Source organism: Danio aesculapii, chromosome 12 (assembly GCF_903798145.1).
Source record: "Danio aesculapii chromosome 12, fDanAes4.1, whole genome shotgun sequence".
NCBI lineage: Eukaryota > Metazoa > Chordata > Actinopteri > Cypriniformes > Danionidae > Danio > Danio aesculapii.
In genome coordinates, this window is record NC_079446.1 from 41,109,759 (window position 1) to 41,137,627 (window position 27,869).

Below are 27,869 nucleotides of genomic sequence, written 5' to 3' on the forward strand. Positions count from 1 at the left end.
TAGTTTGTCTGTGCATTAAGATTTATGTGCACTGTAAAATTGCTGTAAATTAATAATTACATTTGCATTGTAAAAATATACAGGACAATTGTAATTATTGATTTACAATGTGATTGCAAATTTACAGTCTTACTGGCAACCAAAATTGTCAAGAGTTAATAGTTATTCTGCAGTTAAACAATATAATGTCCTTTTTTCTTTTCTATATATTTGTAACATTGTTTTTTAGTGTTTATAAGAAAGTGTCTAGTGTCTAGTTTCCTTGGAACACTTCTGCATCATCTTACACTGATCTGCACCAAAAATTAAACATACCCAAACAATCATGGGAGCAAAAAGGTGTTCATCACTTGTTTCTTTTGAATTGGCCATGGTAGTTCTTATATCAAAGTGTTTCTAAATTGTCGCTTCACAGCAAGAATGTCGCTGGTTTGAGACCCGGCTGGGCCAGTTGGTGTTTCTGTGTGGAGTTTGCATGTTCTCTCCTTGTTGGCATATGTTTCCTCCGGGTGCTCCGGTTTCCCCCACAAACCAAAGACTGTAGGTGAATTGAATAATCTAAATTGGCCATATGTGTGTGAATGAGTGTGTATGGATCTTTCTCACTACTGGGTTGCAGAAGGGCATCCACTGTGTAAAACATATGCTGGATAAGTTGGCGGTTCATTCCGCTGTGGTGACCCCTGATGAATAAAGGGACTAAGCCGAAGGAAAATGAATGAATGAATGATTTGCAGTACACAAAACAGTAAATCTGGTTCTTTCAATTGAATCAGTTCATCAAATCAAAGTGCATCATACAGTATGTAAAAGTTCAGCTATGCAGCTCTATTCGGCACATGACAGATCTACGAACACCTCAATCATAATTCAATTTCAGATAAATTTAGATGTTGTATCCCCAAATGAACCCAAGTGTAAAAGAAAGGCCAATGAACATCTGAAATGACCATAAACAAACCATTTGTCTCGAATATGGGGTTGAAATGAACGTTTTACCAAAGTTAACACCTCCTGAACCTTTTAAAACTATTATTTAAAAGATGTGCCAAATTTTGATTCTCTTTCAAATGATGACTCCCCTCTCCGGCTCCTATGAGTCACTTGTTTTTGAAAGGAAATACATTATTTGCACAGTTTGTTTTGATCCACTAAAATTAACAGGTAGAGTAATTCTCTTATGAAATGAACTAGGCAATTTATTTAGCATTTACTAAAAAATACTTACTCAAATGAGTCATTCCCAAGTGAGTCGGATCATTGTATTTGTTTATTTCAGTGTCCAAACTGCAAAGACAAGTCAATACTGTACAGTATGTACAGAGCTTTCCTTTTCTCGCCCTTCACATTCATTTACAGACTGCAAGTGCACATCACAAGTTAATTATTTAACTTATTTAATTATTTCTCATGACATTCAGAGAGACAGAGCCAATACTAATTGAGTAATAAGGTTGTGCAAGAATGAATCATACAGCACCTTGCGCACAAAGAGAGCAAGATGATAAATGAAGCATGTATGTACTATACGTAAGGTATAATCAAAGGCTTGTTGTGCATTAAAGGAATTCAAATGCATGACATGGAGGCAGATAACTGTTTCACAGCGCTAGCATTGGAGAGGTGCATTTAAAATCCTTTGAACTGTGATCTATATATATATATATATATATATATATATATATATATATATATATATATATATATATATATATATATATATATATATATATATATATTATACTAGCCTACAGCGCCATTTGTTGTTAAAAACTAGCCTTGAGCACCATCTGCTGTTAAAAACCAGCCTAGAGTGCCGTCTGCTGTAAAAAAAAAACTAGCCTAGAGCGCTTTCTGCTGTTAAAAACAAGCCCAGAGTGCCGTCTGCTGTTAAAAACTAGCCTACACCGCCATCTGTTGTTAAAAAGTATCCTTGAGCACCATCTGCTGTTAAAAACCAGCCTAGAGTGCCGTCTGCTGTAAAAAAAAAACAGCCTAGAACACAATCTGCTGTTAAAAACAAGCCTAGAGCACCGTCTGCTGTTAAAAACTAGCCTACACCGCCATCTGTTGTTAAAAACTAGCCTTGAGCACCATCTGCTGTTAAAAACCAGCCTAGAGTGCCGTCTGCTGTAAAAAAAAACAGCCTAGAGCACAATCTGCTGTTAAAAACTAGCCTACACCGCCATCTGTTGTTAAAAACTAGCCTTGAGCACCATCTGCTGTTAAAAACCAGCCTAGAGTGCCGTCTGCTGTAAAAAAAAAACAGCCTAGAGCACAATCTGCTGTTAAAAACTAGCCTACACCGCCATCTGTTGTTAAAAACTAGCCTTGAGCACCATCTGCTGTTAAAAACCAGCCTAGAGTGCCGTCTGCTGTAAAAAAAAAAACAGCCTAGAGCACAATCTGCTGTTAAAAACTAGCCTAGAGCATCGTCTGCTGTTAAAAAAAACTAGCCTAGAGCGCTTTCTGCTGTTAAAAACAAGCCTAGAGCACCGTCTGCTGTTAAAAACTAGCCTACACCGCCATCTGTTGTTAAAAACTAGCCTTGAGCACCATCTGCTGTTAAAAACCAGCCTAGAGTGCCGCCTGCTGTAAAAAAAAAAACAGCCTAGAGCACCGTCTGCTGTTAAAAACTAGCCTACACAGCCATCTGTTGTTAAAAACTAGCCTAGAGCATCGCCTGCTGTAAAAAAAACAGCCTAGAGCTCCTTCTGCTGTTAAAAACTAGCCTAGAGCACCGTCTGCTGTTAATAACTAGCCTTGAGCACCGTCTGCTGTTAAAAACTAGCCTAGAGCACTGTCTGCTGTTAAAAACTAGCCTAGAGCGCCATCTGCTGTTAAAAACTAGCCTAGAGCACCGTCTGCTGTTAAAAACTAGCCTAGAGCACCATCTGCTGTTAAAAACAGCCTAGAGCTCTTGCCTAGAGTGCTGTCTGCTGTTAAAATCTAAACTCTGAATTATTTCAAGAAAGAGCAGGAATGCCTTTTGAAAGTCTCGCAATTCATCCAGCTTCAATTTATCAAACAATTTTCAGCAGAGCTCAAATTTTGAAGTTCACTAGCCAGTGTTTTCTCCCATCTCTACTATTCAGTGAACTCACCATTATATTTGCTGGAATCTGAAGTACTTCTGTGATAAAAGTTTCTCCAGGAAAAGTGGTCAGTCTTGCAATACACTGAAAGAAAAAAAATTGCAGAGTAGTGTAGTGGATGTGTCCATTTTACCCAAGATCACCTCTGCTTTGTGCATCAAATGGCCTTGTTCCATGTTCAATAAAGCAGCAAGCGAACACAATGCTACACGGCCTTTTACTGCACCCTCTGGGTATCCATTTAAGAGACTGCATGGGAGAATGTCTGATAAACTGTTGTATGAAGCACCTTATCTCTTCCAAGCAAGACCACAGAGCAGATTGGATTACAACAGAGATGCTCTCCTTACCAAATGCAGCCAAACAGTAAAAGCGCAACCGCATCCACAAACATCACACTGAAGGTGTTATTGGTCTCTCTGGAATCCTTCATTTGCACACACTCCTTTGTTTTCCTCCACACCAATTGGACACATTGAATTTTAAGAACTGGAAGCGAGACAGCGGGACGATTGTGTGAGCTTTGCCCCAGGGTGGGCTTTTTTTTGGACTGGGCTCTAGTTGGTTTTTTGTGTGCCAATCAATTGTGTCCGTGGCAGGTTTCAGAGCAGCTTAAGAGGCTGTTGTTTATTTAAAAATGCAAAGAAGATGAGAAATAAAGCCAGAAAGAGAGAAAGGGATGCTCATTTCTACCATGAAGATAGTATAATAGGAAGATATGATATGATAAGATAGTATGAAGATATGTACATATATATTATAGGTGGGCATAGATAAAAAAAAAAAAAAAACTCTAGATTAATCTCACTGTGATCTTGAAATTAATCTAGATTAAAATGGCTCATTTGAATTCTGCTGAAGGCATTCATAATATGTAATATTCTACCCAATGTAATATATTATATGTAATATATTATAGGTAATATAATACCCAAATAATGACTAAATATAAGTCTTTGAGAACGGGTTTCTCAAGCCAAGTGGCGCATTAGACCAGGGGCTCATCTCCTGTTTCCAAAATGCATCACAAACTGCTTGAGAAACTGTTCTACTATGATAATTGGTGATGAAAATAAATGATGTTCAATAAGATGTTCTTGTGTTTACTAACTGTTTATTCAAGTAAACATGAATTTTGAACTGTAGGCCTACATAAGCTCGAAACAGTGGTTTTTGATTACCTTAATCCGACTAAAGGCTTAACTAAGCCTAACAGAAATGGAATTAAGACGTGGGGTTTCCATCTATTAGTGGAATTGTTTAAGTAAACACCGCGATCAAACTATTACCGTCATGTAGGACTTTTATTTTCCGACAAGATCCACACACGCAGCTGTCAGTAAAGGACTGCTCGCACACACACACACACACATTGCGAAATGGAGAAGTTTTTTCTTCCATTTGGCGAACTTTATTAAATTCCGTAACACTCTCACCGGTCCTTACTCCTTATTTGAGTCTAATACCGCTGTTTGTGTGAATGTGAAACTGCCAAACTGCAGTTAGTCACCCAAAATTACAGGAAACTCTTACATGAAAGCACTTCACGTAAACACCTTAATTATATTATTGTCTATTAAGGCAAATAACTAGATTACAGATGTCTATGTAAGCGTAGTCAGTAGTGTCTTTGATGTAAGCGAAAGATCCAGAAGGGCTTCCTGCTGATTTGATTCAGAAGGGCACTTTTTTGTCAGATGGCTCATCGGTCAGGTATACATCCGCGCTAAAATATCAAGGTGAAAGTCATCATAGCTTGCGGCATAGAATAGAACCAGCTTCCAACCCAACTTTGAGAATAGATTAACAGCGATATTTTTTTTTTTTAATCGCACGATAAGAGTCTCGCATTAACGCAGATAATGGCCCACCATTAATATATATATATATATATATAAATATAGGGAATGCAACGGTTCTCTGTGAAAAATCGTATCGTCTCATTGTCCTCCCACGGTTCGTTGCCCCCTGTTATGCGCGGTTCAAAATATGCATTATTAATATTAGTTTGGTGACAAAACCAAAGCAACAAAGCAAAAATGTTACACTTTTGTACACTTCTGATTACCTTTCACATGCACTGCACATGTGAAGACCTGTCCATTCACTTATTAGTATATAAATCTGTTGTTGACATCACATTTCCTTATGTGTCGTTGTGTGTGGAGGTTCTGTGTGTTTCTGTATAGCAAGTGAAGAGGATACAGAGCAAATGCACAGGTGCGACTAAAACACAAAACATTGCTGTGAGTGTTTCAACAAGCACTCAATATGAATTCAGACAGACACAAAAAAAAACAAATGCAGATTATTTTGTGTTCCATGTCCAGACCCAGAAGTGTCCCATACGGACTCGGAAATACAGTCTGAGGTCGCGCTGGTTTATTACTTCAGTCCTGCTCCTGCTGGGGATTATTGTGCACCTGATCGCTCCCGTTATTTATTTATTCTGTTTAAAAATTTTCTTCTCGTACTGTACTGTTTCCACTGAATTAAGTGAGAAGAGCCTCTCTCTTGCTATACACTACTTGCTATACACATATACACTTATTTAACAACACACTTTACATGCCAATTTGCACATAACAGCTGCTCATATAACATTGTATATATAGTAATATAGCTGTACATACACTTGTCAATTTGTTTATTTGCATTCACTACTTACTTGTATTTTTTTAAAATATGTTTATTATCTGTTTTTTGTCCTGTCTCTGTAATGCTGTTGAACTGTAGAAGCTCTGTCACGAAAACAAATTCCTCGTATGTGTAAACATACCTGACAATAAAGCTCTTTCTGATTCTAATTCTCTTTGCTTACGTTTTATTCACTAAGATGGTGCTGATAAGTGATGACGGAGAGCTTTGGAATGATTGTTGCCTTGGTAATGCAAGAATAATGCAAACAGAAGTAATCAATACTCTAAAAGTGCTCAAGATGTGTTTATTATTAAGATGTGTTTAAGATGTGCACATATTTATTATCTGCATAATTGGTTAAGACTTTTGAGTCGAGATGTAAAATAAAAAAGGGCAAATTTAAGCTTTTACTCCATTTTAATAATTTTATTTGAATATACAGTTTTCAAAATACCCTACTTTTATTTAATTAATGAGAAAACATGCACATCTACAGTCATGTGTTAAGTCTGTTGTATTGTCGGGAGTTTGTTAACCAATAAATATGTATATTGTTCTTTGAATTTTTTTGTAGCCATTTTTTTTCTAAACATAACACATAGTGTACTGTACCGAAATTGTGACCATAAATCTGTGATACATACCGAGCTGTGAGTAGATTGAACCGCTGCACCCCTTTATAAATATAAATATATATATATATATATATATATATATATATATATATATATATATATATATATATGATGGACGGAATAAAAAGTATATTGTTTCATATTATGCTCTATAGACCATTTTCACATTTCCGGGTTTCTCAGTAGCGGAAGGCAGCTGGGTAAACTTAGAGCAATACAGACAAATAATACTTGGAGAGTACAACAAATAATTTTTTACATACCTATTTGCTGAAATAATAAAAGAAAAACTCATCAATGGTGTCATCAAGTTTTTCAGAAAAAGAAAAAAAATTGTGTGAGACTGATGATGGCTGCCAGAAGAGAGAACAACATCAAATTAACTCTCAGCCCCAGAGACGCTGCATCAGATACACCTTGCAATGTGCTTGAATAAGACTTTTGAGTAACTAATCTAGAATATTTACTTCACAATTATGTAAAAATTACTGTCCTCTCATTCAAAGAAAACATTACGCTGATTTACATTTTGTAAAGTCGATTTTTGGTCAGCATACTGTATGCGTGGGAGTGACAATGGTCGATTAATAATACACACCTGGAGAGACAAAAGACACTCCCCCACTGGCTAATGTTCACCCATCAAGGGCATTGCAAAAGCTGGCCCAAACTAAATGCTTGCTGTATTACTTGCTGTATTATGACCAAGTAAACACTATGGTTTAACAATGTATGTGCACTTATACAGCTTGCACAAAATATATCATTGAAATGGTATAAAACGTGTTTGCAAAGCTGTTGAAAAAAAATGTATCCATTAATTCAGCATTTAACAATAATTTCTGAATGACTCTGAGACACTGAACATAATGACAAAACCTTTAAATATAACAATGAATAATATTTTAAAGATGAAAAACAATTACTTTAAATCAAAATAATATTTAAGACATTTTCATACATATTTTGCCCAAATAATTGCAGCTTTAGTTAACTCTTTCCAAACTTTGACTGGTCAACTACAGTAAAATAAATAAAAAACAAAATAAAGAACATGTATAACATGCGTCAACTTCTGAATAAAGCAGCATCAGACCCCAGTGGTCTTGTAAGGTTAAATGGGTCATAATTCCAACTTTCCTGAGAATAATCATGATACAAAATTTCTAGCCAGCCTGCTGTGTTTTTTTTGTGGCAGTGCACGTGTTCAGGCAGCTATCGTCATCATTTGTGTTAATGGTGGACATGAGGAGTGTTTTCCCTTATTTCTCCCATGTTTTTAATATTTCTATGAAAAGTGAAAGTAGCCTAAAAGAACCGATCTCATATGAGCTGAAATAACTGCAAGAGCTGTTCAAGAGAATTATGCTTTTGCTTTATGTTGGCTTGAAAGCACATTGAAATTAATATTAAAATGGCTACATTCACCCCCATTGCATTAAAGTATGTATCAACTATTGCCCTTCCTATGCAGCCTCTGAATCAGTCATGTAAATAAGCCTTAACAGTGCTGACCCATGGACGCGCTCTATATAAAGACACTTTTCCCAGATCAGCTTCAGTAGATACAATTTAAAAAAGCGAAAGTGGACACTTTTGGATTTGGGTGTGTTTTTAAATGGACAAATTCACTTAATAATATGTAAAAAATATCCGTCCAGATGAGCACAAACAGTTACAAAAGTAATCGAATGCTTTCATTATAGATCTGGGGATTGTTAAAGTGACAGCTCTGTTATCAAACAAAACAGCAGATCAAAATGAGAGATTCCCTGCTCTTCACTAAACAACTAGAGTAACTTTAATCAATATTAATATATAGTGAATAAAGGTGAACAAGGTTTTATGACTTGAGTTCATTTCTATATAGGTCATAGATATAGGCCACAGGTGTCAAACTCAGTTGTTGGAGGGCCGCAGTTCTGCACAGTTTAGTTCCAACCCTAATTAAAACACACCAGATCAAACTAATTAAGTCCTTCAGGCTTGTTTGAAACCTACAGGTAAGGATGTTGGAGTTGTATTGGAATTAAACTGTGTAGGACAGCGGCCCTCCAGAACTGAGTTTGACACCCCTGGGCAAAACCTTTTATTTTATTTTTAATATATTCTTCTACTGTTTGTTATGTATTATATTACTTTAAGCTAATTTCTTTCACATATTTGTAACTGTTTCAGCTAGGCTTATATACAATTAACTGCTCTAAATGAACAGATTTAGGAGTTTAGGGTCATATTTGGGATTTTTTTCTGGCTAGGTTTGATTGGGTTTTTTTGGAGGGGGGGGGGGGGGGGGGGGGGGATCCTGTATTTTAACATCCCAATGTTGACACTATAGCAGTAATATTTTTTTCATCATGCAATTCTGACAGAAAGATCACTAACAGCATGGTGAGAAAGTTGCAAGCGTAAAAGTAGTATGTTTACATTTAGTATTTATTTAGTATTAGTATACGGCAGGCCTGTAATTAATCATTTTTGAAAAGTGTTTCATATTTACTTATAGAAAAAAATACAGCAAAAATGCTGAGCTACGCACAATCAGTTTGTGTTGGGACAACATGAAGGTATTAAGTTAACTTACTAGTTTTTATAAATTTATATAGATTGAACATAAAACAGTTGCATTAAAAAATGACAACAGTAATTGTGTTGTTCAGTTCATTTTAAATGTAGGTTGAACTAATTTTTAGAAAGTGTATTAAATAAATTTACAGATAAGGAACTATATTGTGATATACAGTTATCATCATTTGAAGTAGATCAAACTATTGAATTATTTCCTGTTTTATCCCTCTTCTCTGCAAAGCTATATCAAAACAAACCACTGATCTTTACTAATATAGCACTAAACACATTTTTTATCACAACACATAGTAAAAGACATATAAAAATAACACTATAGAATAATAAGTTATTTATATTATTCTTTCACTCTTTATGCATTTATATATTCAGTTATAATTAGATACATTACAGTAACTGAGAATAAATTGTGTGTGGCAAAATAAAATAAAATGAAATAAAATAACTGCTTTCAAAACTCGGTTTGTGTAGATACTAATGTTTGCCTTTGGAGGTCAGTATTGCAACAGAAGATGCATTGTCTTCCATTGGCATGCATTGGATTCCTTGTTGCAGAATCTGCTCATAATATTAACTGTTTGTTAACAATAAAACAAATAAAACCGCAAATAAATCAGCTCCCAGTAATTCTCTGAAACAGCTATCAACTAGTTAATTAGAGACTTAACGAAGATGCAATAAGAGAAAGCATAATAAAACACAGTTTTCTCCAACGATTAGTGTGCTTTCACCGTGACATGTTCCTGGATCAACACCTATGTTGATCCTGGAACAACACTCCAATCAGCCAAGCAAGAATAAAGAGATAGACCATTTTGATGGTCTAAAAAACAACGGTCCAAACGTATTCCCTGTTTTTACATTTTTAATTTCTATAGTTTAAGAATCCAAAAAGAGCCAATATTGATAAATAATGTTATGATAGTTGTTTTAAACATTAGGTCATGATTGATTTGCCTCTTGTTACAGTTATGAAATAGTTTGATAAGCAGGAAATGTTCATGGGCCAATGACATGACCACATTAAAATGGTCAATACATTTCCGTTTATGTTAGGTTTAGGCTTACTGTTTATGCTTTATGCACTTCTACATGATTGTTATCCAACTATTATTAGGGGAGCGCGGGGCACAAAGTAACATGGGGTAAAATGTAACACAGAGTTTTATGGTATTTTCTCAGGGTTAACCAAGGCATGCTTCCAAGGTTTTCACCATAGTGTCGGCAGACGTATTCCTGCCAATTATTGAAAAAGTTTGGCGAAATTTGGATGAGAAACACAGGAGAAACAATTTTTGCAGCATAAAAGTATTTTTTATTATAGTCTATATTTTTTATTTTTAAATCTGTGAAAGTATGAATGTAAAATCTTATATTGTTGTGATTATCGTCTTCTGGGCTAAAAGATGGAACCATTTTGAAAGATGTAAGAAACAGTGAGAGCTAGCCAGTTGTAACAGGGTGTTATAATTAAGCCACACACTGTTGGACACCAATTAAACTAACACAATATTTTTTGAATTTTGAGTGTAATGTTAGTAACTTTTTATTTAAAATGTTTTTTAATGGAAAATATTATTTTTTAAATAAAAAAAAATATTTTATTGCTAATAATGCAGCAACACAGTGGCTCAGTGGGTAGTGCTGTCGTCTCACAGCAAGAAGGTCGCTGGTTCGAGCATCGGCTGGGTCAGTTGGCGTTTCTGTGTGGAGTTTGCATTGTTCTCCCTGCGTTCGCGTGGGTTTCCGGTTTCCCCCACAGTCCAAAGACATGTGATACAGGTGAATTGGGTAGGCTAAATTGGCCGTAGTGAATGAGTGTGTGTGGATGCTTCCCAGAGATGGGATGCGGCTGAAAGGGCATCCGCTGCGTAAAACAATAGCTGAATAAGTTGGTGGTTCATTCCGTTGTGGCAACCCCAGATTAATAAAGGGACTAAGCCGACAAGAAAATAAATGAATGAATGCTAATAATGCAAATAAATGTTTTGGATAATAATGTATAATGATGCAAATAAATGCAAATGTGTTTATCCAGTAGATAAATAAATAAATAAATAAATAAATAAATAAATAAATAAATAAATAAACATACTGTGCTATGCAGAATAAAAAATAAATTGAGCTAAGTACTGAGGAAATATAGCTACTATTTAAATTAAGCTTAATTTAAATTAGCTGTGTGAAATCTACCTTTTTAAGCATGTGTTACAACTAACCTTCTGTCTGTTACTACTTGCCCCGCAGGTGGGGTAAATAGTAACATTTTTACTCCTGACACTTTTGGCAATACTGCACAGAAACCATAGGTCCGGCGATCATACAACCAGTACTCATTTGTAGGAGAGGCTTGTGTGTTGTTGGTGAAAAAATATGCTTTGTCTAACCCCTTTACTTTGTTCATTATTTGCACAAAACCAAAAAGTGTAACTCTGTGTTCCCCGCTCTCCCCTACCCACTGATTTTGGGAATCATTTACAGTTATAGTTGGGTTTAGGTGTTAGGGAATAGGTATGGATTAAATTTTTTCACAAAACTTATGCCCCAGGATCTACATATTAATCCAGAATTGCATCGTAATATCACACCCACCTATGACCAACGTACAGTATGAACGTTCCAAAAAGTGTGCACTGCTAGCTCATAAACAGCAGATGTCAGTATCAGGCAAGTTATAACAAGCCACCATTTGAACTCGAGCCATACCAAATGTATAGAACACTATTTATATTTCTGAACAGCACGTCCAGAAATGTTTTATTCATGAAATACTGTAAATGTCAGAAGAAGAGCTTGTGTTCTTTTCCTACTATTTATTATTTGTGACATGTAGTGACATTTAAGTTTTTTAAAATGTTTTTTTGTGAGTCATTTTAACCTTGTTCAAAGACGTCTTTGACCTGTCCCATATGCTCAAAGTGCTTAGTGTTTTTGCTAATAATAGCTTCAAGTGCATCCGCTTGTTAAAATCAAACCAAACGCCTTGATCTTGGGAATTCTTACCCTTTAAGAGATGCTCTGAGAGTGAAACCGAACACGAAATGTAGATCGATATTACTAAAATTCCCATCTCCCCCGAGTAATATTCTCGAACCCTGTAAACAACTAGTATTTCAGGAGCCGTATTATGGCAGGCTGTTTTAATATTCAATCCATAACATGTGATAGCATCTATTTTAATACCACTGGTACCATTTAAGTAGTATATTTTCTGTTAAATGTTTTGTGAAGTATTGGATCATAAAATTAGTTGGAAATAAATAATTTGATATCAAAATTAGTAAGAACTGTAGCAATAGTTTATAAAGCAAGATTTATCCTGAATAATAAATCAATGTATAACACACTTATGCTGCCATATATGAGTTATTGTGTTGAAATTTGGCGGAATACATAGAAATCTAACTTACAATCCTTATGTACAATGCAGAAAAAAAGTAATTAGACTGATAGAAAATGTGGGGTATTTGGAATCATACAAATCCTTTGTTTTTTAAATTGAAGATACTTAAGTTCAATGATTTGGTTAAATTTAAAACAGCCCAGTTTATGTTTAAAGCTAGGAATAAACTATTTCTGAAATGCATACAAAAGTTTTTTGAAGAAAGACAAGGGGGGTATGATCTGAGAGGAGAACAACATTTTAGGAGGTTGAAAACAAGGACATCTTTAAAAAGTTTGTGTATGTCTGTCTGTGGTGTGAAATTATGGAACAGTCTAGAACAGATTATCAAACAATGTCAGGATATTAATCAATTGAAAAAGAATATATATTATTAAAGGAATATAATGATGAAGAGAGGTGATTGAAAAGGGATAAAATGAGAAAGGTATGATGAAATTTCATTTAATGGCTGTTTGCAGTACTATGTATTTTTTGGGTCTATGTTATAAAAAGTAAACGTACAAATGGAATCAAACATATAATATGTCAAAGATGCCAAAAGGATCAAATATGTCTCATGTAAAGCTCTAATGTCTCATGTAAAAAGAAGAGGTAAGTAAAAGAAGAAATAGGTTTAAGTAATAGATGATGTGTGTGGTATTGCATGGGAAAATAATGCTTGTGCTTCATCCCGCTCCATTTTCAACCATGCCGAAATGTATTTTTTTGTTAAAGAATTTTTATGTATGATATTTATCTTCGAAAATAAATAAATCAAACCAAGTGCTTTGTAATATGCATTTTTTTTTATTCGATGTTTGAGGTAATCTTAACTAAAACATTAAGACAGGGTGGGACATATAATAGCTCCTCCCCTTAAAAAACAGCCAAAACATTTTGTTTTTGCTCGGCCAGTGAGAGTGTTTGAGATCAAGGGCATTGGATTAAAACCAAGGAAAAGCGTCTTGAAGGGGGCGGGACATGTCAGAAACTAGAGAGCATTTAATTGGTAAGATTAGATGAGAAACTGATGTCAAAAAAGTGGTCAAACTGCAAGTTTTGGATGTTTTTTAAATGTAAATTGTGTCACTGTTTTGTAGATAAATGATACAGATACTGATATATAAGATACACAATAGATACACAATATATGATAACATACTGATATTAACATCTATAAATTATTAACATATTTTAATTTCACAGGACCTTTACGTACTAATAATTTACATTTACATAATTGGCAGGCTGTTTTAACATTTAATCTATATTATACATTTTTATGCTACCATAACACGCTTTTGTAGATACTATCATTTGTTTTTGTCTCCATTAAATAGTAGCATTTAAATATTAGCTCTTAGTGCTCATCATTTAGTTATTAGAGCATTTTTGAAAATATACCAATACTAATAAATCAGTTCTCAATCATCAGAAAACTCTTGAAAAATGACACCAGTACTTAGTAATTAAATAATAGTATTGATTTATTAGATACTAGAATTTCTTCATTAGACTCTGGTACTCATTATTAGATACCACTGCATATTAAATCGATATTCTTTAAACACTAGTATTTATTAGTTTATTAGTCACTGATAACTAGTAACATGTTTGAAGTTTGGGCCATTGACTTCTAGAGGGAACTGTCACTGAGATATCAACTGAAGCATCAAGACAGGGCGGGACATATAATAGCTCCTCCCCTTTAAAAATTGCCAATAGCCTTTTGTGGTTGCTCTGCCAATAAGAATGTTTAAAAGCACATCAAATGAAAACAAAACGAGAACTGTCTTGAAGGGAGTGGGACATGGTTTATTCATTCATTAGACACTATTTCATTGTCATCGCCGTCATATTGTTCATATGTTCATTGTTTATTCATTAGACACTAGTATTTATTTATTTAGTCACTAATAACTGACACATTTGAAATGTTGGCCATTGACTTCTATATGGAACTGTCACTGAGATATCAACTACTCTGTTTCAACTGTGACTAGTAAAAATATTTAACTCAACATAGGCTGAAAACGTAGTCCTATATACATTTCTGGAGATCGAGATTTATGTAGTCTGAAATACGTATGACTGCATTTCATCTTTAGAACGTACGCTACAGGGCGGTATGATGCTGTTCCTTTTCACGGTTACCAGCTGACCACTGTATGGACGGCTTTCCCGCTGTTGCCAGTTTGTCCAGTAGCTCGCCATGTATGTTAGTGGACTTGAGACGCAAAGAGGAGTTGACCGCGACAACGAGGTTCAAGTCCGGCGGAGAACGGTTCCAGAAAGCGGGTAAGGCTAAAACAGAAGCCAAAACATAAATAAATAAATAACATGGTGAGAATGTGGTAAAACTGTCGGTTGAGCATAGGGAAGTGGGTGATCAGCTCAATCGGTGCTTTTGAAAACACTATTGGTTGGGTTTAGGGAAGGAGGAGGGTGGGTCAGTCAATCAGTCAGTCGACAATCAGTTAGTTGACAGCGGCCTCTGGTGGATTTATACGAGAACAGTAGGTGAGAATAGCACTCGCAAGAGAAATTTGAGATCTAAAAAAGTGTACACAGCCGCCTCTGGTGGATTCAAGAAAACAAAAACGGCAAAAAATTTAGCTCCTGAGACATATTTTGACGCTCTCCAGAAATGTATATAGCGGTACGTTTTCAGAATGAAAAGTATGTACAGAATCTAATGAAAAGTAGGTACAAAAAGTATTAGGCCCAATACCAATTCTATTTTTGTACCCCTACCCCTTCCCCTTGCCCCTAAAACTGAGTGTAAAGCGGAAGGGCTTCAAAATTTACTCCTAAGAATTGGAACACCACTACAGCACCTGTACACGTCATCTTATGTCATCTCGATCTCTGGCTTCATATGAGATCAGATGATCACGACTGCTGTAGTTATTCCAGTTGTGTTATTATTTGGTATTTATCTTCAGGAAATCACTGAAGGCATATATCATGTTATCATAATGATATAATGTGGCAATAAGATTGTAACTATACAGTGCATTTACACAGTGGCCATATTCATGTATGTAAACACACCAAAAACAACATTACCATTATAGCAGACACTGTAAAAAGCCCATTCCCAGCCACTAGACTTTTTCTGACAGGGTATTCGAGTGTCATCGAGTGTCAGAATGTTGTGGGACTGCTGTACAGGATTTGTGATTATGGATTATAGATTGCGAAATTTTGTGTTGTTTTAAAAGCATGACGGTAAAAACACAAAACGCGATTATGAATATATTTAAACATATGCTTGTTTGTTGTAAAAATTCATAATAATGACAAAAAAAAACTAATTTGTGGATCTCCTTACTTCCGGGTGCAACTGTCCTGCCGTTGTGGCTGGTGTGTTCTGGGAAATTTTCTTACCCTTGGTTTCAAGTGTGGTCCTGAAAAATCTTAATTCAAAGAGGTACCTTCCCCTTCCCCTTAGCCCTCCGTCTTCAAGCTAAAGAGAATTGGGACACCCCTACCCCTTCACGGGAATGTGCAAAACGGGGAGTGAGGGGAACTGCTAAGGGGTAGAATTGGGTTTGGCCTTAGTAACTAATAATTTCAACCAATAAACACCAATTGATACCTAAAAAAACACATTTTTTTTAAATGCATTAGAATCTAAAGAATAAGCACTAACAGCTAATGATTAAATACTGTACTGGAATAGATACTACTTTCTATAAATAGTTAGCATGAAAATTTGGTTTAGGTTAAATGCTAAAACAGCCTGCCATAGACATTTCTCATCCCACTGCACATTCTAGTGTGTATTAGTATAAGGATTCTTAAAGAATACGTGTATTTTAAAGAATGCAAATTTTGTTTGGAGTATTTATTAACATTAAGGGATATATTTACCAAACTCTCTTTTTTGAACCATTGATAAAATCAGCTCCATTTTGCAGTTGTTGTGAAAAACGACTCCGCAGTCTCTTCATGTGCTTCCTGTCATTATGACCAAGTTCAGTGCATTAGACATAATAGCTCTGAACTCAAGCGCTCTTGTGGTGCTTTCTTTAAAATATGAACTAAAGTAAAATATATATATATATATATATAAATAAATACACTGCTAGCATATTTGTAAAGATATGTTGATTAAAGTGGTATGTTAGAGGTTACATTATATGAGTGCTTTCAAAGACTGTTAAAACCACACTGCATTTCAATGATAAAAAATACCACAGGTAAAGGAAGGTCAGCCAAACAAAAAGAAACCTCGCTGGTAAGTGACTTAAAAGCCAAGATTTATACTATTACACAAACTGAAAATACTGAGCATAACACTAGTAACATTACACATAATCTAATGAGTCAGTTGACATCAATACAGTGTATACAGTACTCACAAGCCACTTTAGATTTACCTGTTTGTACGCTGCTTGTTAAAAAAAGAGCTATTATGCAAGTAAATTATGATATAATACTCTAGATGTTATACAATTCTGTTTGAGAAATTTCAGCATGAAATACCCCACAGATCATATATTAAAATGCTGTAAATGCCTCGATTTTTGAAGTGGAAACAAAAACAGTTTTTGTGTTGCTTTAAATGCAAATAAGCTGCAGCTCCGCCTCTTTCCAGATGAAGGAGCAGCCATTTCTGACCAAGCAGAAACCTCCCGCTCTCCCTCGTGAAGCTAATACGGAAGTAACTGAAATTTTGCTAGTCCTGGCTCCATAAGATAGCAAATTTCTATTGAGCCCACTGTTGAAATGGCCAACTTTACAGCAGAAAAATAGGTGATTACAGCCTGGTACAAAGAACGATTTTGATTCATATAACTAATATTACCCTTCATGACAATGTGAGGGGATGAATTTTCTTTAACTCATCTGTTTAGTTTATATTAAGTTATATTAAGTCTGCATAATTAAGGGCGTGGCCACTTGAATGACAGCTAGGTCTCGCTGGTCGCCGTTACTTCACCTCAGCTGATTCCAGCTGATTAGCCGCTGATCTCGGCATATACATTGTATTTTTGTGTTGTTTTATGTGGCTTTACACAGGCAATTGCCTTTTGGAATTATTTCTTACAATTATCAGATAATATGGCATGCTGTGTGCACTTTATTGTGCTCACAAACCCTTCACGTGGCCTCCATTTCCCAGGTGAGTTAAATGATATACTTAACTATAATTGTATTTGTTTTAATTGAGATCATTTATCATTTAGATTTTTCTTTAGACCTGTAATACACTCCAGAATCTGACAGATTGATTAGCTGTAGGCTATAGAACAGTCATCTAAAACATTGTCATACAGTGTTATGCCTTGATTTCATAAGTAGGCTTGGATTTACTAATACAGGCTATATTTTAAGTGTTTGGATATAATTAGCATTTTTCTCCTGTAGAAAAACAAGAGTACATAAGAGCAATTTTTAGTGAGTCAAAGTATTACAACAGTGTATTAAAAAGACTAAACACTTTGTTGATATAGCTACAACCAAGCACATGTGGTCTGAACACAAACGAAGTAAATTAAGTATTAAGCGTTTCTCATAAAGAAAAGCCTGTCTAAGCAAAATGCTAGCAGGCATCAGTAGCTCTACTCACGCTCCGCCTCTTTGCCCTTGTTTGGTATCCATCGGTTGGTGGGATGACGTGCAAACAAAATGGCCACAGTTGGCCACACCAAGTTGTAGCTTCTTTTGCATTCTTCAGAAACCTATGGATAACGTCATGGATACTTCGTCCATATCGTTTACAGTCTATGATTCTGACTAGATACTGCCAAAACAAAATTGAGAAGCCCCGCCTTTTAGTGATGTCTCTCCTCATTACCATAGGACATTAGTCTTGTTTTTGAATCTGCCACCATGCTGACACACAGGCATTTGTAGCTCCACCTTCTTTTGAAAAGAGGGCCGGGAGCACAATCTCATTTGAATTTAAAGAGACAGTCACCAAAATGGCCCAATTTGGATTGACAACTAAAAGGAGCAGGTTCAAAGAGTTATTAAACATTATGTGTGCTGTATTTAGAGCTAATTTCACATACACACTCCTAAGGTCATAACAGACTTCTTTTACATCTCATAAAAAAGAGGCATAATAAGCTTCAAAATAAAAAATCACTACCTAACACGATTGTACATCAGGATAAATAGTAAAATTATTCTGAATGTGTTTTGTCCTGACAGAAAAAAAAGTCATGCTGTATATAAAGAGGATGGCCTGAGGGGTTGAAGGATGGCTATTCGTTTTAGGACTTTTAGTTTAAATTAAGGATCATTTAAACACCTTAGTATTGCCACTGACTATGTCTATCACCTTATGGCTACAGTCAACACAATAATATTGTGTAGCAAGAAAACACCATTTCACAAATTTCAAATCATCTCAGAGTGACTTACTGAACAAGGCAGTGAGTACACAATACTTAAATGTGCTCCACAGTCTATTTCGTCTGTACTACAGTAGGTCAACAGAACCGTTTTCTAGCCATTTGGCTGAGAATGAGCCACAAGTCATCAAAGCCTGTGGTGTAACATTAGCACTTAATCTGATGCTTTGTTAGAGCTGAAATTAATTACAGTTCAAATGTGCACCACTGAGATTAGTGAATATGGATTTACAGTAGTTTTTTCATTAAGTTTGGGTAAAATGTTATTTTTTGTTTTGTTCTTTAAATGTCTGAGAACATTTCTTCATTTAGAGGTTTTTTTTTAAAATATTGGTCAGAATAACAGATGTTTTAATTGGTTGCGATTGAAAGTGTGGCGACCTCTGAAATAGAGACTAAGCTGAAGGAGAATGAATGAATGAATATTATATTATATTATATTATATTGTATTGTATTGTATTGTATTGTATTATATATATTATTTATTGTTGTTTGTTGTTTTATATAATATTATATTACATTACATTACATTGTATTGTTTGTATTTATATTATATTATATTATATTATATATATATTATATTATATTATATATATATATTATATTATATATGTTTGTATTATATTATATTATATATATATATTATATTATATTATATTATATTATATTATATTTATATTATTATTGTTTGTATTATATTAATATATTATATTATATTATATTATTATATTATATTATATTATATTATATTATATTAATTATATATTGTTTGTATTATATTATATTATATTATATTATATTATATTATTATATTATTATATTATATTATATTGTTTGTATTATATATTATTATATTATATTATATTATATATATTATATTATATTATATTATATTATATTATATATATTATATTATATATTGTTTGTATTATATTATATTATATTATATTATTATATATATTATATTATATTTATTATATATTGTTTGTATTATATATATTATATTATATTATATTATATTATATTATATTATATTATATTATATTATATTACATATTGTTTGTATTATATTATATTATATTATATTATATTATATTGTATTATATTATATTATATTATATTATATTATATTATATATTATATATTGTTTGTATTATATTATATTATATTATATTATATTATATTATATTATATTATATTATATTATATTATATTATATTATATATTGTTTGTATTATATTATATTATATTATATTATATTATATATTATATATATTATATTATTATATTATATTATATTATATATATTATATTATATATTGTTTGTATTATATTATATATATATTATATTATATTATATATTATTATATTATATTATTATTATATATTGTTTGTATTATATATATTATATTATATTATATTATATTATATTATATATATATATTGTTTGTATTATATTATATTATATATTTATATTATATATTAATTATATTATATTATATTATATATATTATATTATATTACATATTGTTGTATTATATATATATATATTAATTATATTATATTATATTATATTATATTATATATATTGTTTGTATTATATATATTTATATTATATTATATTATATATATTATATTATTATATATATTATATGTTTGTTTATATTATATTATATTATATATTATATTATATTATATTATATTATATATATTATATTATATATATTATATATTGTGTATTATATTTATTATATTATATTATATTATATTATATTATATTATATTATATTATTATATTATATTGCATTACATTACATTACATTGCATTGTTTGTATTGTATTATTATATTGTATCGTATCGTATCGTATCATATTATATTATATTATATTATATTATATTATATTATATTATATTATATTATATTATATTATATTATATTTATTATATTATATTATTATTCATTCATTTGGCTTAGTTTTTATTTCCAAGGTCGCCACTGGATGCCCTTCCAGCCACAACCCAGTACTGGGAAACACCCATACTCTCTCGCATTCACAAACACACACTCATACACTACAGCCAATTTATTTCATTCAAATCAGATTGCTGAAAATGACAACAGTATAATATAAAAACAAAAATTCCATTTTAATCAAACACACAAGTAAAAATAGTGAAAATTGTAAATCCTAGTACTGAAAAAAAGCTGTTTATACACTCACCGGCCACTTTATTAGGTACACCTGCCCAACTACACGTTAAAACAAATTTCTGATCAGCCAATCACATGGCAGCAACTCAATTGTAGGTATGTAGACATGATCAAGACGATCTGTGCCGTTCAAACCGAGCATCAGAACGGGGAAGAAAGGTCATTTAAGTGACTTTGAACGTGGCATGGTTGTTGGAGCCAGATGGGCTGGACTGAGTATTTCAGAAACTGCTGATCTACTGGGATTTTCACGCACAACCATCTCTAGGGTTTACAGAGAATGGTCCGAATAAGTGAAAATATCCAGTGACCGGCAGTTCTGTGAGTGCAAATGCCTTGCCTTGCCAGAGGTCAGAGGAGAATGGCCAGACTGGTTCGAGCTTATAGAAAGGCAGCAGTAACTCAAATAAGCACTCGTTACAACCGAGGTATGGAAGAAGACCATCTCTGAATGCACAACAAGTCCAACCTTGAGGCAGATGGGCCTACAGCAGCAGAAGATCACACCAGGTGCCACTCCTGTCAGCTAAGAACAGGAAACTGAGGCTACAATTCACACAGGCTCACCAAAATTAGAGAATAGAAATTGGAAAAATGTTGCCTGGTCTGATGAGTCTCGATTTCTGCTGCGACATTTCAGATGGTAGAGTCAGAATTTGGTGCCAACAACATGAAAGCATGGATCCATTCTGCCTTGTATCAATGGTTCAGGCTGGTGGTGGTGTAATGGCATGGGGGATATGTTCTTGGCAACGCTTTGAGCCTATTAGTACCAAGTGTACAAAGTGCAAATCATCTCAGACTGGTTCTTGAACATGACAATGAGTTCACTGTACTCAAATGGCCTTAAATCTATGCCACGAAGGACTAATGCAGTTCTGAAGGCAAAAGGGTGTACAACCTGGTACTAGTAAGGTGTACCTAATAAAGTGGCTGTGTAAAGTATACACACAGATAGATAAAACTCCAAAAATTAGTACAACCAAATCAACACGTTGGAGAAAATATGAAATACCATTTGAAAAAACAATAATATAATAAAAAATAACAATTGGTTGATTTTTTTACAATAATTTATTTCAATTTAAAAGCAGTTTATTTTTATTCCTAAGAAATGAGGTGACCAAACTCTTATTTTAATAGATGCAACTCTAATAAATTGGTTTTGTTTAAATGCACCATATACAGTTTACAGTATAGACTATATAATGGCTATACTATATAAATCAGTCCAAGTACAAGTCAGGCAGATTGGCCTGCTTTTTATCCGGGGCAGGAAAATGAGGAGCCGCATAGACTAGCCTCTGTCAATACAGCTAACACAAATCATATCCATAACCTGCACCTGAGTCTCCATGACAGAACCTGCTCTCTGAATTATTTATAACAAGCCCTTTCAAGAAGAGCACATATTATTGAGCTTTGCATTGATATATTGGTTGCCAAACAAATCCTGTCAGTCCGAATATATGGCTCTTTTTTTCTCTCCCCTCATCCTGCTAACCTACAACATCCTGGCACCAATTCTCAAACACAAGCATTTCGGATCAAGCTGTATTGAAGGTATGACATGTTTCTCAAGTTCTGCCGTGGCTGAGTGTCATGTTTTACATTAAAGAATCATGCATATTTAATGATCAACTCTGCACTGAAGCTGGGCCTTAATATTGACTCAGAGCTATTTTTAGCAGGGCTCGCAGACAGCAGATTGTTTTGAGGGAACTTATATGACCTTAATATCAGCAAAGACATGGCCTACGGATGTTTGCGTTTGAAGCAGCACTTCTTTGCAGGTCAGTAGAAGGTGTCGGTGAAGACTTGCCGACATTGTATGTCATGAAGGTGCTTCATGTGGAAAAGATGCAGATTGATTCTTTTGGTCAGAGGCAAAGGTCTATTAAGAAGAGTTCAAAACATATGTCATTAATATCTGTCAATAATATTAATATTAATTTACATGCATAACACTATAACATCAATTGATAACATGGATTCATTACATATATATATATATACTTCATTCATTAGTTTTAAACAAATATATTAAATTAATGTTTTCATATAATGACATCTAAAATAAACTGAGTAAATATATATTTATTTATTTATTTATTTATTTAATATTTTTTATAATGACAGAAAAAAATATAAAAAATATATATAAAGTAAATATTTATTTGTTTATTTAGTTTGTTTTAATCAATAAATCATATTATTTTTAATTACATAAAAAATAAAAAGTCAATATTAATGTATTTATTTAATAATTTATTTATTTATTTTGTTTTAAAGAAATGTACAAATATAAGGAACATTATTATTATTATTATTACTGATAATAATAATATCCGGGCGATGCAGTGGCGCAGTAGGTAGTGCTGTCACCTCACAGCAAGAAGGTCGCTGGTCCGAGCTGGGTCAGTTGGCGTTTCTGTGTGGAGTTTGCATGTTCTCCCCGTGTTCGCGTGGGTTTCCTCTGGGTGCTCGGGTTTCCCCCACACTAATTAGGTCCATATGAAATAAAGGATAAGTTATTAATCTTCTTCTGATTCAAACTCAACAAGGGCATCTTGATGCAAATCTAAAGATGCAAAGTTTGAAGAAAACTGAGCAATTGCACGACTGAGGAGGATTAGATTATTCATCCCTCATGAGAATTTTTGTCAGTCTGCTTGGTAAGGTTTGATCAAGACCTAAAAAAGTGGGCAAAACTTGCGTTCATCTATCTATCCGTCTATCTGTCTTATCCATCCATTCATCAATCCATCAGTCCATCCATCAATCTATCTGTCTTTCCGTGTATCTGTTTATCCATCCATTCATAAATCCATCTATCTATCTATCTATCTATCTATCTATCTATCTATCTATCTATCTATCTATCTATCTATCTCTATCTATCTATCTATCATCTATCTATCTATCTATCTATCTATCTATCTATCTATCTATTATCTATCCATCCATTCCATCCATCCATCCATCATCCATCCATCCATCCATCCCATCATAATAACAAATAAAATAAATAGAATACATAATAATAAATAAAATACAAATTGAACCTGAGTTTATCCAAAGTTTAGGTATTTGTGCTAAAAAAGCAACTGGCCAATTAGTACATATTTTTTCCAAACAATTTATCCAATTTAAGAGTTTGTAATTCAACTAGGGATGTATGGTGACTATGAGTTCATGTGTTTTTACCCCATTCACCTGCAATGTCTTAAACCCAGTGGACTGATTCAGTGTGGGCTGTTTTGAAATGAGCATTTTTTCCCCGTAACCTATTCCTCACACTTGCTAAAAACCTTGAGAAAATCTCCTTTCGAAGTGAAATCCACAGCCTGTAAATATGAGCAGCTTGGTCAGTCTGCGCAGAATATTGATTTTCCTCCTGATTTGCAGCTAAAAACAGTGCAGTAATATGTGTGAAATAGAAAAGCCATGAGCAAAAGTTGATCAAGTGGCCTGAAAATGAGAGGCGTGGATGGATTGGTCACACCATTTGAAAATAAACATCATCTCAGCATGTCTAAAGCTGATGACCTGAACGCTGACAAACACGCTGAGTGGATTTTTTATTGGTCCAGTAGGTTTTAAAGGGTAGCTTTTACCAAGACTGTGATTATTTTTATCATCATAGAACGTGAGTTAATTACTGCAAGAAATACTGTGTAATGCAATGGCTTTCTGATTTAAAGTGTCATTTCCGTTCTTGTAAATTATAGTTGTGTACTGTACAATTTAAAGGTTCTTGTGTAGATATGGGTAATATTACTTTTTAAATTATTTTTTATTTCTAACAATCTGAATAATGGCGGGGCGATGGCTCAGTGGTTAGCACTGTCGCCTCACAGTAAGAATGTCGCTGGTTCGAGTCCCAGCTGGGTCAGTTGGCATTTCTCTGTGGAGTTTGCATGTTCTCACCGTGTCCATGCGGGTTTACTCCAGGTGCTCTGGTTTCCCCTAGTCCATGCATGACATTCGCTATAGGTGAATTGAATAAGCCGTAGTGTATAAATTGGCCGTAGTGTATAAATGTGTGTGTAAATACATATAGGCATTAGTGTATTAGTATGCGTATTAGTGTATGGGTGGTTCCCAGTGCTGGGTTGCAGCAGGAAGGGTATCCGCTGTGTAAACATATGCTGAATACGTTGGCGGTTCATTCCGCTGTGTCGACCCCTGATTAATAAAAGGACTAATCCAAAGAAAAATGGATGAATGAACAATCTGACTAACAAGCAAACAATGCTGTCACTTTAAGACCAACTGCACTATTTATGTTCAGTTGAAATGCAACTGTGCTTTAATAACCATATTAGCATAAGAACACAGCTCTGTGATCAGTTGTAAATGTTCTCCGAAGGCCAGAGAGCACTCTCATGCAGAAACTCCAAATATGCAACAAAGAAGAAACTCCCATAAGAAATGCCTAAATCAATTAATAAATGGCAGGTTTACCAACCAAAATCCAATATCTTTAATGGACTGTTTTAAAATAAATCTTCTTGTGATAAAACTGTGTAGTCGTGCAATGATTATGTTGGTCACGTTAAATCAGTGATCATATTTTTTTATTGTTCACATGCAGTAGCATTTACCACATTATTTCTCTGAGAATCGACACAAACAGCTGTCGTTATCACAAAATAACCATCTCAATTTCACAAATGGTATGATTAAATCGATTACGATTTTGAACTCTTTTTAAAACCATACTTTTTCCTACATAGTTTTGCTGTTTTTTAATCACACAAAAACAGAATATCGAGTGACTAAACCAGAACTTTTTGAAAACTCAAAGATTTTGGTCAAGATTTTCCAAAACTCTTGTTACAAAGTGCTTATGTGGACACAGCCTGATCTCACGAGAAAACGGAAGTATTTTACGTTTTGTCAGTTTAGTGGCTAATTCGTATGAATTCGTACGAGTTCAGTCGTACGAAATTGTACGATTTTAAAAAGCAGGCGTGGCACCTAAACCCACCCCTAAACCCAACCGTCATTGGCTGATGAGCAAATCGTACGAAAATGTACGAATTAGATCGTACTAATTCATACAAATTTGCCACTAAATCAAAAGTTACAAATTGCCGTGAGATTGTGTTGGTGGACACTACAACAGAAGTTTTCCAGCTTGATCTCACAAAGAAAATGTAATTATTTCATGTTTTGTCATTTTAGTAGCTAATTCGTATGAATTCAGACGTGCAAAAATATATGATTTTAAAAAGGAGGTGTGGCATCCAACCCCACCCCGAAACCCAACCAGCATTGGGGGAAAGCATATCATACTAAATTGTTCGATAAGACCATACAAACACATACAAATTAGCCACTAAATCAAAACGTTACGAATTTCCTTGGGATAGCATTGGAGTTTTCTCCTCATCATGTCAGCATGCATGTACTTTTCTCCTTTCTGATTGGCAAACATGGATGGATTTACACTAAACATGGAAGCTGTGAATGAAGCAAATTCTCCATGTTCTCGACAAAAGCATTGTATATTCCACATCGATCACACCACGGGACGATAATTTGCCTCTTTTCTCAGTTTACACTGACTTGTGTGCAATTTACTCATGAAAATACTTAATTCCTCATTTGGTGTGCATCCAGCATAAACTCAAAACAAATATGCTTTTGCTACTTGTTCAAACTACTGATTTAAAATGAGCTAAAACAACACAATTCTTGAGACAACTTAATTGCTTTATGTTTAATCTACTCAAATTTGTAGAAAAATTAAGTTAACTTGAGGAACAACATGAAGGAACTGTTCGGACCCAGCATTTTTTACAGTGTAAAAGTGTCATTATCTGAGCTTGTTGGTTCTGCATGCACTTAACATTCATCACAGTGCATTTTTGCATATTCATTTAGACAGAGATTATTTTTAAAACAAAAGCGAGGAAAATTCAGTTTATGAAAGTACCTGTTTAAGTGTGGACATGGCCTTAATAGTGAACTACAGCTCTGTTTAGTGAATGTTGTTCCATCTTAGAGCATGTGCTTAACTTTAACTAGGGCCAACTGCAATGCACATGACACATCACATTCGGTTACTTGCACAACCCTAATACTTGTATACAGTTACATGATTTTAATGGAGTTAACTTGTTTACAAAGGTTCAGAAGCGGAACCATGCCTCACTCTGTCTCCATAACCAATCACCTACTCCCCCAAACTTATTTAGGGCAGATCAGCACTCTAGCACTGTTCTTCTCGTTCTCTCGAACACACTCTTCCTCCTTCTATTCCATTAACAATCTTTAAAACCCTCTCTTCCCTCCTAGGTGGAATCAGGGAGTCCAATCACTCTACCAAACTGTTACAGAGCCGGTACCCCCACTCTAAGTCTCTGGGCATCATTGTAGCACACCGATCAACCTACCTACCTGTTCACTGTTTTTCCTCTCACCTCCCTTCCTCTTCACCATTCTCTTATCATCCCTTTCATCCATACAATAAAATCTAGCTCAAAGTGTGGCGTGGTCCATGCTGGTCAAAATGGTGTGGTCCCATTGGTAATGAAATGCACCATCATAGTTTTATTAGGACTAGAAGTCAGAATTAATTAATTCATTCATTATCATTCAGCTTAGGTCGCCACAGTGGAATGAACCACCAACTACACTGGCATATGTTTTCTAGCTGCAACCCAGCACTGTGCTGAGAAACACCTGTACACTTTCTCGTTCATACACACACTCATACACTATAGCCAGTTTAGTTCATCCACATCACTTTGAACTGAATGTACCTCAGCACCCGGAGGAAACCCATGCGAACACGGGGTAAACATAAAAAAACTCCACACAGAATTGCCGACTGACCCAGCTGGGACCCAAACCAGCGACCTTCTTGCTGTGAGGTCACCACTGAGCCATCCCGGAAAGTCAAAATCATAAACTGAAATACAACTTTATTATTAAT